At 36.6% G+C, this 11,661-nt stretch overlaps 1 non-coding gene across 1 annotated transcript; it reads right to left on the reverse strand.

Moving 5' to 3' along the window:
- Window positions 1-3,268: 3,268 nt before the first annotated feature.
- On the reverse strand, window positions 3,269-3,373 carry LOC116634792. Its single transcript, XR_004300034.1, has one exon. It is a non-coding gene; the product is annotated as a U6 spliceosomal RNA (small nuclear RNA).
- Between the last annotated feature and the right edge of the window lie 8,288 nt (window positions 3,374-11,661).

Raw genomic sequence — 11,661 nt, forward strand, 5'->3', positions numbered from 1 at the left:
TTTATGTTTACTATTAACTATTTCATGTATTTGGGTGCTCCTGTATTGGATGCATAAATATTTGCAATTACATCTTCTTGTTGGATTGCTCCTTTATTATTATATAGTGTCCTTTGTCTCTTGTTACAGTCTTTGTTTAAAGTCTAGTTTGTCTGATATAAATATTGCCACTCTGGCTTTCTTTTGACATCCATTTGCATGATAAATATTTTTCTATCCCCTCACTTTCAATCTGCAGGTGTCTTTAGGTCTAAAATGAGTCTCTTGTAAGCAGCATATAAATGAGTCTTTTTTCTTTTTTTTTTTTCCATTTGTCATCCTATGTCTTTTAACTGGAGTGTTTAGTCCATTTACATTCAAAGTAATTATTGATAGACACATGTTTATTGCCATTTTATTACCTGTTTTGCAGTTGTTTCTGAAGATTTTGTCTGATCCTTTTTGTCTTTCTCTCTTTCATGGTTTGCTGGTTTTCTTTACTGATATATTTGGATTTCTTTCTTTTTATTCTTTGCAAGTTTATTAGGGGCTTTTGATATGTGGTTACCATTAGGTTTGTATATAATATCTTCTGCATATAGCAGTCTATATTAAGTCAATAGTCATTTAATTTTGAACCCCTTCTTTACTTGTCTACTTCCCATGTTTTAGGTATATGTCATCTTTTACATACTTTTATTTTGTGATTTCCTTGACTGGTATTTTAAAAAAAATTTCTATTTTTACTGCTTCTGTGTTTCCTACCTTTAAACTGTCACTTTTGGTCTTTCCTTTCCATTTAAAGAGTCCCCTTTAATATTTCTTGCAGGGCTGTTTAGTGGTCTCTTGACCACTCCTTTAAATTTTGTTTTTCTGGGATTCTCTTTATCTCTCCTTCTGTTCTGAATGATAACCTTGCTGGCTAGAGTTTTTTTGGCTGCAGATTTTTCCTATTCAGAACTTTCAATATATCATTCCACTCTCTTCTGGCTTGGAAAGTTTCTGCTGAAAATCCCTTGATGGCCTTATGGTGTTTCCCTTGTAACTTTCTTCCTTTTTCTTTCTTTCTTTCTTTCTTTCTTTCTTTCTTTCTTTCTTTCTTTGCTTTCTTTCTCTTTCTTTCTTTCTTTCTTTCTTTCTTTCTTTCTTTCTTTCTTCTTTCCTTCTCTCTTTTTTGTCTTGCTGTTTTTAATATTTTTTCTTTATCACTATATTTTGCCATTTTAATTATATGTCTTGGGGTAGATCCGCTTGATTTTTTTGGGGTGTGGTTCTCTGTGCCTTCTGGATGTGGATATCTGTTTCCTTCTAAGAATAGGGAAGTTTTCAGCTCTTATCTCCTCCAATACATTTTCTGCCCTCTTTTCACTCTCTTCTTCTGGGACTCCTATAATGTGAATATTATTATGTTTGATGGAGTCACTGAGTTCCATAAGTCTATTTTCATTTTGCTTAAATAACGTTTTCCCCCTCTCTTTTGTTCATCTTGATTACTTTCCATTGCTTTGTCTTCTAGGTCACCAATTTGTTCCTCTGCTTCTTCCAGCCTGCTGTTCGTCCCATCAGGTGTGCTCCATGCTCAGTGGGGAGTTTGCTTGAGAATTCTCTTCTTCTCCCTCTGCCCCTTCTCCTGCTCATGCGTGCTTTCTCTCTAAAATAAATAAATAAATAAATAAATAAATAAATAAATAAATAAATAAATCTTTAGAAAAAATAAATTATCAGGTATGTTACTTATATCTGTTTGACTTAGATCTCTGTGTGTGGCCTTGTCCTGTTCTTTCATTTGGGACAGATTTCTCTGTCTTCTCATTTTGCCTAAGTCTCTGTGCCTGCTTCTATGTTAGGAAAGTCAGCTACATCTCCTTTTCTTGAGCGTAATGTCCTTATGGAGAAGAGGTCCTGTAGTTCAGTATAGTGTCCCCTGCTCCCCAGGGCCTGGTCTTTAGGTCTCCAGTGTGCGATGTGTGTGCTCTGCTATTTTGTTCTGGCTGTTTTATCCTTCAAACCAGTCATCTATAGAGGTTTTCTGTCTGTTGTGGGTAGTGTTTGGTCCGTGGCCTAAATGTGGTGAGTTTTAAGTTAATATGCTCCTGTGCTTGTGTGAAATGAGACCCGTCACCACCGCCACTGCAGCTGAGGTCCTGAAAAACTCCTCGGTTGGGAGACACATATCGGCAGGGGTTTGGGCTAGTCTTTTGGAGGAGGGGCCCACCATGCTGGGACTGAGACAGGCATTGCTGGAAAGGGCAGTTCCACTGGATCTCAGTGAGGGCAGGGCTTGGTGTAACAAGTTAGTAGCAAGTGAATGGTGCTATGCTGGTTCCTGCAGGTGGCCCTGTGCTTGTGCTAAGGTGTGAGAGGAGGTAAATGGCACCCGCCAGTTCCTTTGTTCTTGGAGGAGTTTCTGTGAATGCTGCCTCCCTGGGACACACTCTGAGATGAGCAAATAACCTCTCCACCGTATGCATCAGGTGTTCTTTAGATCACTGTTTCCACACTGTAGATCTGCAGGCTGTTTGCCCTGCATTCTCTTCTCCCCAGTGCCTCTGGGCTCTTCCTGAGCCAAGCCCACTGACCTTAGAACTCCAGGCTGTAAGCCCCATTGGTTGCAAGAACTCATGAAATTTGGCCCCTCTCACTTTCTAAGTCAATTGCTGTGAGGATTCATTTTCCCTGTACCCTTCTCTGCAACTGTGGTCCCTCCCCGCTGTGGTAACCACAATCCATTTCTCTCTCAAACCAGGTCTCCACATTTCCTCCCTTCTTCAATATGCCCTCTTCTCTATCTTTAGTTGTGGGATTTGTTCAGCCAGCCTTCAGGTCAATTTCTGGGGTATTTAGGATGATTTGATAGTTATCTAGTTGTATTCATGGGACAAAGTGAGTCTAGGGTCCTCCTACTCTGCTGCCATCTTCCTTTCCATGTGAAGTAGTTTGGGCTCAGCATAGAAATCTTAGGGTTGTTTAGACTGCTTACATGGCATCTGGCTTCCCTCAAAGTAAGTGTCTCAAGAGAGTAAGGCAGAAGAACATAGCATTGTTATATTCTTGTGTTAAAATCACATTTTATTACTTCTGACATACTATGTTTGTTGAGGTAAAATGTCATCTAGATTCAAGAGAAGGAGACAGACTGCCTCCTGATGGGGGGAATATCATACTTATATAGTAAAAGAGCATGAGGGTTAAGAGGTATTGTTACTGCTATTTTTGGAAAACCTGACTTACCATAGACAGGAACCATGTTTCTACAAATTTTACATTACCCATGCTTAACACAGTGCCCAATATGAGATGGCCAATAAGTAGTTTTTATGTCATCCTTGCACAGGGGTCATGGTAATCTTCTCTGTATTGTTCCAGTTTTAGTATATGTGCTGCTGAAGTGAACATCCAGTAAGTAATTTTCAAAAAAGGTTTACTGCTCTCAGTTCATGTGCATATGTTTTTCTGTTTGAACTTTCTGGGGTCAGCCTTTTTAAATTTTAACTCATTGTTTATAATTGTAATTGAAAAAAAAATGAGACAAATTTGGATACAATAAACAGTAGCAGGACTCATAAAGAACATCTAAACATATTTCTAGGTTAAGTGTATTAATTCTAAAATGAACCTAGAATGCCATTTTACTTGACATTGACTAATCGGTAATGGTATATTTTTTCAAATTTGATCTGATTTATTTTAAAATGGACATACATATACACACACATACACATAAACACGATTGAGAGAGAGAGAGAGAGAGAAAGATGGATTATAAGGATTTGGTTCACATGATTATGGAGGCTGGCAAGTCCAAAATTTACAAGGTTGGACAGTAGGCTAGAGACTCATGGAAGAGTTGATGCTGAAACTGAATCCAAAAACAGTCCGATGATAAAATTCCTTTTACTTCAGGGTAGGTCATTCTTTTTCTTAATACCTTCAACTGATTGGATGGGACCCGCTCACATTATGGAGGGTAATTTGCTTTACTCAAAAGTCTACTGATTTAAATATTAATCTCATCTTAAAAAATACCTTCATACCAACATCCAGATGTGTTTGACCAAATATCTGGGCTCTATGGCCTAGCCACTTGACACATAAAATTAACCATTACAGACACTAATGATAGGGTTGGTTATTGTTTTCACTAAGAACGTTAAAAACCTTTAAACCCACATCAGACAGAGATTTTACTTGTGAAATTATCTCAAATAGCTGAAGTCTGTTTTCCAAATTTTCTCACTCTGTATGTTTGTGTGGAATTCTCAGGATATGGTGTGAAAAGGTTAGGCTAACTGCAATAGTTAGCCTAATTGCAACATTTTAGTTGCTTAACACAATGAGAGTTTATTTGTTTTGTTTTTTTTATTTTTATCCAAGTTTTATCTGAGAAATTATTACTGAGGAAAATCACTGTGTTAAAAAGCGGTAAAATTTAACAAACATTTACTGAATACCTATTATGTATCATGTGCTGGTATGATATTGCATTCTGTAATTGAATATTATTTATCAAAAGTTGCATATAGTAGAATGTTGTATGAAGCTAATTTTTTTAGTATTTTAAAGTTTTAAAAATAACTTTATTGAAATATAATTGATACACAAAAACCTTACATATTAATTTGGCAATCTGCAAATACAGAGAACAAACTGATGGTTGCCAAAATTTATTTATTATTTATAGAAAAGCTTAACATCCATGAGGCATATTAAGCATCCAGACTGTTTATAGCTGTACCTCTGCCTTCCTTTACATTCTCAGCATCATCTCTACTCAGCTGGTATATGGGAAAAGGAGAAAGTGAGGAGAAGCTCTCTCTAGGTGGAAGGGAGCTGATAAGTGCAGGCTAACAGTGTCTCAAGGAATCAGAAGAAATCATAGATCTTGGTGAGCAATCTTAGGCTCAAACATAGGCCATCATCTAGGGGCATGAGAGTTCTGGGTACTGCCCTCCATCCAGCAGTGAAAAATTAATTTAGGAGTAGCAACAGAACAGGAACCCTAACTAGAGGTATCCACATTCTTTTTAGAGTATCCCATTTCTTGATTGGGATGTGACATAAGGTTTTTTACTTTCCATTCTATAAATATACTTAGAGTGTAGTACCTCTATTTTAACTATGTATTTTAGTTTAAGTCTTTAGGAAGAGAGAAGATTCTGTAAAATTTCTCTTTGCTGGAAAACAAGAGACTAAAAACAAGACTCGAGGCTTTAGATCAATCAATGTTTCCATCTGGTGAATGTTCTCTTTGATGGCCTCATTTAGAACTTCAAGAGGTTTTGCTCAAATTTAAAATTCTCATTACAGTCCCTGCCAAAGCATCTTAAATGCAAAACAATGTTAACTTTAAAAATTTAGAAATTGCTAAAGGAGATGTACCATTTAGAGCCAATAACTGAAAACTGTGAGATAAAATGGGTCAGAGAAAAAAATTCTAGCACATTCTATAAGACTGTTGCTCTCTGAAAATAAAAGTAACAAGACCTTCATTATGGTTTAAAGGTCCTTTTTTTATATAGAGCTGTATTAATTTTTTCTGTAGCCTGTAGGTCCCATCCCAATTTATAGGGAGATGTGAATTATAGCTGATGGAGGGTTCTCCTAACATTTGCCACTTTCCTCACCTTTGGAATGAATCCCAAATGGACTTGGTTTTATAAGTTACATGTTTCTTCTGTTCTACAAGTAATATTGATTGCCTTCAAGTCCATTTCTTTTTCTTCTAGAAAAGAAGTCATTTTTAGTGGACCAAAAAAAAAAAGTACATTCATTTTGTTTTCCCCAAAAGCACTTCATTTTATCATTAAATTAACCTTGGCCTACCTTAGAGCTCCTCAATGGCTACCGATTTTAAGCTTTCTCCATACCAACATCTCATTCTTACTGCATTTTAGAGATGTCTTAGTAACTTAACTATTTTTTCTATGAGGGTCTTTTCCGTATTTTATATGGATTCCCACAACACATGTGTTTTCGAATTTTAGTTTCCACTAAATTCTCATAGGCATAATTTTCCTTGCACATTTTCCTGCTTGGATTTTTAATTTTACTACCTTCTCTATACTAAAAAAAAACATAATATTTCTTTAAATAAAATAGAAAAGAATGAGTAAGCATCAGGAAAGTGTGCAGAGCCATCATAGTGATAGATTGGCAATTTCTTTATAATTATTTTTACCATAATTCTTACACAGATAGTACACAATGACTTCAACAGAAGATATATGTATTTAAGTTTTCTTGGGAATATCAAACACAATATGCTAGAGGTACAAGACATATTACCATATATTCATAATGCCAACAAATTGTAAACAACTTGATTTAAAGATTGTTTTTCAAAATTAATGCTTTATTTGCTATATAAATGAAGGATAAGATAGGCAAAGGGAAAATAGTCCCAATTTGCAATGGAAATGGAAGAAAGGGAGAAGACCAATGTTTAGTGAGTACCCTCTTTAGGTCAGGCTCTTTCATACAAATTATCTCATTGATTCTCACAATATCCTAATTGTATGTGTATGTAATTGTTGCTACCATGTATAGGAAAAAATGAAGCCTCATTTCAAGTAATAAACAGAAGGTTACACTGCTATTAAAAAAACATGGGGTTTAAAACAACTCTGTGGGACACCAACTCTGGATATTTATGACACTATGACTGTGGGGCCTGGAGAAGACAAAGAAATGTAAGAAATCCATAGGATGGCTTTGAGCACATGAATAAGTCATTTGTAAAAATGATATTCAGCCATCTTCAAATCTACCTATTCCAGCATTTGATAAAAATGAGAAAATTTTATTTAATTGGTTATAATGTGAATCATGTGCAAAGTGATGGTAAAGACTATGAATTTGAACTCCACCAGACAATTTTTTTTATGATTTCATGGATGACTAAATTAAAATAGTTGAAGGATCATTAAACATACAGGATTGATTACTAAAGCAGCTAGCTGAATTGTTTTCTTTGGCTGTCTTTGAGAATGAAGGAAAATGAATGATCTTTTCCAAGTTAAGTAGATGGGAGAGAGAATTCATTTTCCACAGGTTCTTCAACACACAGCTCCTCTGAGAAATCTACCTTAATGAATTACCTTAACAACTGAATCTTCTATCCTGTGCTTCCTCAAACACTTAATGTACCATAATGTTTTGTATAGTCATTTGTATCCGGTTACTGTAAGTTCTGTAAATGTGTTTGGAGTGTTGTGTATAGTATTGCTCAATGAACTAGTTAATAAACTTCTTCAGGACGGTGATCAGCTCTCTAAAGTTTTTGTATTGAGATGCATGTGAGGGAGGGATAATGAGAGATAAGGGCAAGGAGACCAATATTTTAGTAAAAAAAAAAAAAAATAGAACAGTAAATAAGACTGAGAAGTAGGGGACTTAAGAAATAAGAGGAAAGTCAATAAGAATAGTATCATGAGTCAAGAGAAGCTGACTCTAGAATGAAAACCACAGAGAGGTTGATCAGAATGGGATTGACAGGTGGCTGCTGGTTCTCAGTAAAATGATTGATGGCAGTTTTATTAGATTAATGAGAGAATAAGGTAGACTCTAGAAGATTGATGAATGAATTGGAGATGAGAAAGTGGAGGCAGTTAGGACATACATCTTATTTTTCTAAGGAGCTTGATCATAAAAGAATAGAAGAAACTAGAGTGGTGGTTTGAAGAGAAATCAAGACTGAAGAAAGGTAGTTTTAAGATAAAAATACTAGAGCATGTTTAGAGATCAAGAGGAACATGATGGGAATAGACTGAGGTTTAGCAATAAAGAAGGAAGTCTTGGTCAATGCTAATCTTGGATGATCTGACACTAGACCACTGGGGTTTGAAACTTGGATTTATCTTTTATTAGCTGTGTGAACTTGGGCAAGCCTAGGTTTTGTCACTTATTAAATGGGAATAATTAAGCATTATGGTAAAGATTAAATGTTACAATTTATTTAATGTGCTTATCCTAGTGACTGGTGCAGGTGAACATTCAATATGTGACAGCTATTATTGTTGCTGTTGTTAGAAAGCTCCTAAATAAAAGTCATAGATGGAGATGTTAGTGTGCAAAAGAACAGAACTATTGTTTTTTCTCACTGAGGAAGATTAGGACTGATGATGTTATAGATTACATGTAGAAGGTAAGCTGAAGCTGAAGGAGAAAATCTCAGATGGGTTTGTTTTGTTTTGTTTTTGCTTTTGCTTTTTTACAAAGAAAGGAGTTTATCTATTGAGAATGAAGGATTGATTATATTAGATTTGGTCTGAAATCTAATTTGGTATGATCATATCATATTTAGATTGGGTTTGAAACTACTTTATTCCGTTGACAAAGAGAATTATGAGAAATTGGTGAATACAGTGGTGGGTAGAAAACATTGAATACACTTTGAAAATGAAAACTACAAATTTTATTATAGTTGATTTCTACTGTTATGTGAATGTTATCCAGCAATGTGCAATAGTCCAAAGGAAAGAAATAAGAAAAATATTTTGTTTTTTCAGGGTTGATTAGAAAAGTTGTCATGGTAAAAGTTGGGGAGGTCATAGAATTTGTGAATACTTGTAAGAAAAGAGTTGAAATTGATTTAGACTGGATAGGGAAGGGAATGAAATCAGGAAGGGGACATAGACTCAACATTAAATTATGTTGAGGTTAAAGCAGGATCAGTAGATCAAGCTGTAGGATGAGGCAGTTGAATCAGAGAATTTCAATAGTTCAGAATTTTAGGGGTATTGATGTTAAAGGTAATAATGATTCCCAGGTTTATTGCTCACATTTAGTAAAGGTACATGGTAAACTCTACAGGAGTAAATGCATCTTCTGCAGATGCTGAGAATCAGGCCTCAGACTTAATTATAAAGGAAGTAGAACAAGCCTTGCAGGCAAGACTCTGTAAGTCTCAATGTCAAGGTCAGGGCTCTAATTGGGAAGGTATGGAATCCTGAGATTTGGGATAGGGACATTTGGGTCAACACACTTGACTGAAAACCTTGAAGCCTCACATTCCTTTAACTCTCCGAACCTACAGAAGTGGTCCACTCTTCCTTTTTGAAGACAAGCACTATAATTCTTCTTGAAGATAATATAGACAACAAATTTTCTCCTCCATCTCTACTTTTGTCAAGTAATAACATAACACAACCAGGGTAATGGTCAGCTTAGTATGTAAGAGAAGGGACCTAGCCAATATGAACCAGCAGGAGTCTGGAGAATATGTGTGGAACTGGATTCTGGGGATAACTGAATCAAGGGAGAATAGAACATTAAGTTGGATAAGGGAGTACTCTCCTGATATGGGAGTACTCTCTTCTGATACAGAATTTAACACTGTTAAAGGTCCCATGAAATGCTACTAAAATGGAATTAAGTTGGCTCTTAGAAGCTTGGCCCATACTAAGTGATGTGGAAATGACAGAGTTGCCATGACAAACCATAGAAGAAGAAATCAAAAGACACAGAGAAGTAAGCATGCTAGATAGATGTACTTTGTGAATACACAGGGCACTCTCATTTTCCAAAGTAATAAATGTTCTGGTGAAAGGAACCAGCATTAATGAGTTTCTCAGTGGTGGCTGTCCTCTGTAGATTACAAGTGATGAGAGGAGATGGTGTTAAGAGTTGGGCTCCCTAATAGCAATGGAAGTGATAGGATTCTGAAGTAATAGAAACCAGGTCATAGCACTTAACCATCTGAAACCACTGAAGTAAGGTAACGAGTGGCAATATCAAAGATGTGTGTGTGTGTGTGTGTGTACCAACTCACAGAGAAATTTATGGAAATGGTTAATAGGATATGACATCCTCAGAGATAGGGTTTAAACCCTACAAAAATTCATTGGTCCATTATGTCAATGAAATTTTTATGTAGAGAGTGGTCTGGGGCCCGCTGGGCCATCCCCTCCAAAATTTAGGACAAATTATTGTATCTCATAATTCTTAGGACTTGGGCATAGTTCCCTGACCCACTCACAAGTGCCTGGAAGTTTTTAGTTTTGGGTGAGGCTCAGAGCAGGTCCAGGATGGAATCAACATATATTCTAGATATATATTTGCATTTGCTGAGCCTCAGCCAGCATCACTATTCATGGGCTGATAGAATGTATGATCTACTGACACAATATTTCATATGACATCATATGGGACTAAGTGACTCACTTTACAACAAAGAAAGTTCTATCTTAGAAGCTGCTGGCCTTATAGAACAATAGGACAGCATATTAAAGCCGCAGCTGAGGCACCTGATTGGACACGATGCACTCAAAGGCAACTATCATTATAGGGATTTAGAATTCCAAGAACCAAGATGTGAAAATAGGAGTGACCCAATTTATCATTATTCCAAGTAACCCAGTTGGCCATTTGTGATTACAACCCCACATTTTAGGTTCTTAGAAACTAGAGTTCTTATGTCCCAGAGAGGAGATGCATCTACCAGGAGACACAGCATGAATCCTATTCAATTTTAAGCTATAGATGTTCTCTGGTCGCTTCAAGTACCTTGTGGCAAGAGAACAGCAAGCAAAGAAAGAAGTTACTATGTTGGCAAAGATAATTAGCCCTGATCACTATGGGGGAAGAAAGGCTACTGTTATATAATGGAGGCAAGAAGAATGCATTTGGCTCCCAAGTGTTCCTTGGGGGTTTTTTGTGGTATACAGGCAAGTTTTGATTCTAAGTATAAAAGCAAAGCAGTTACTGTCTGAGAAGGGTATGATGACCAGTGACAGAATCTTCAGGGATAAAACTCTGGGTCACCCCAGTAGGGATACCAGATGAGGGTGAGGGGAATCTAGAGTGGATTATGGAAGAGGGGGATGATGAGCATTGATGGTACCTCTAAGATCAGAAGCAGTGGTGGGGGCTATAGTTTTTCCCTACTAACTTCCCTCTTTTAAGTTTTATCAGGAAAAGAATACATTTGAGTTGTCCTTAAATGGGGAAAACTTATTATACAAAGTAATTGGATCCAAATTATGTTAAGTATGTGCTATAGTAGATATTTTGGTGTACTGCCCAGGTCTCTCCTTTCATGATCTAGGCACTCATTTCCCCAGCTGTCAGGTATATTGGTTGCTTTTGGCTCATAGTTAAGTCCCTCTCTAGCAATTGCCTTTAACCAAAGGGACTTGCCTTATAAAAATCATTACCCCTTCCTTGGGATATATCCAATGACTGGTCATTGTGGGGTTTCAAGGACTCAGTCCTTTTGCCTCAATTCCAGGCACATATGAAAAGTCATCCTGACTCTAGAACTTCCTGTATGACCTAAGTCCCCTGTTGTCACTGTAACACAGTTGAGATTTTCTTTCTGCCCAATTCTTCTTCCTTCACTTCCTTAGAAATCTTGTTCCTAGGAGCATACTTCAAGAAAATATCTACATATAAATTCCTGTCTCAGAGTCTGTTCCCCAGGGAACTCAAACTAAAACAATAATGGTTCAGAAAAGGTGAGTACACATGTTCTTATAAGACTGTGGACTCTGAGAAACTGAGAGTTCTAGAGGGGAGGGGATGGGGGGATGGGTTAGCCTGGTGATGGGTATTAAAGAGGGCATGTATTGAATGGAGCACTGGGTGTTATACGCAAACAATGAATCATGGAACACTACATCAAAAAAAAAAAAGGACTACTCTAGAAACTTACAACGGCCTTCTTGTTTCTCTTGCATCTCTCTA

The sequence above is a fragment of the Phoca vitulina genome, unplaced genomic scaffold (genome assembly GCF_004348235.1).
Source record: "Phoca vitulina isolate PV1807 unplaced genomic scaffold, GSC_HSeal_1.0 scaffold9, whole genome shotgun sequence".
Lineage (NCBI taxonomy): Eukaryota > Metazoa > Chordata > Mammalia > Carnivora > Phocidae > Phoca > Phoca vitulina.